Source organism: Sinocyclocheilus anshuiensis, unplaced genomic scaffold (genome assembly GCF_001515605.1).
Source record: "Sinocyclocheilus anshuiensis isolate Anshui unplaced genomic scaffold, SAMN03320099.WGS_v1.1 scaffold1868, whole genome shotgun sequence".
In the NCBI taxonomy this organism is placed as follows: domain Eukaryota; kingdom Metazoa; phylum Chordata; class Actinopteri; order Cypriniformes; family Cyprinidae; genus Sinocyclocheilus; species Sinocyclocheilus anshuiensis.
Window position 1 is genome coordinate 1 of NW_015558639.1, and position 708 is coordinate 708.

A 708-nucleotide genomic window follows, 5' to 3' on the forward strand; every position below is an offset into this window, starting at 1 on the left:
CTGATCTTCATGAGTCAAGTCATGTCACCGCTGATCTTCATGAGTCAAGTCATGTCACAGCTTCCATTCCTGAGTCAAGTCACAGCTGATCTTCATAAGTCAAGTCAAGTCTCAGCTGAACTTCCAGAGTCTCATCACGTCTCAGCTGAACTTTCAGAGTCTCGTCACATCTCAGCTGAACTTCCAGAGTCTCGTCACGTCCCAGCTGAACTTCCAGAGTCTCATAACATCTCAGCTGAACTTCCAGAGTCTCGTCACATCACAGCTGAACTTCCAGAGTCTCGTCACATCACCGCTGATCATCCAGAGTCACGTCACATCACATCTGATAATCCAGAGTCCCATCACATCACGTCTGTTTGCTCAGAGTCCTGTCACTTCCTGTCTGTTACACCCAGATCGGTGTAAGAAGGACTGTTCTTCAGTATCCCAGACAGGCATCCAGCATGGAGGACCCACCGCTGGTGTCGGCACATGCAGCTGGTATCCCTAAACCAGCGCTCTCAAGCCCTCCAGTTCCTGAACTATTTCCCCTGTCTGTAGAGCTTCCCACAATGGGGATCGCTTTATGGTGTATTTGGGCTGCATACACCACCACTGCAACTTTAGAAACGGCGGCAGCCACTGTGATTTCTCCCGAGGTAGCGGCTGATGCTGCAGATCCTCCCAAGGTAGTGGCGCACGCTGCCGTGTTCCCCGAGGGGATGG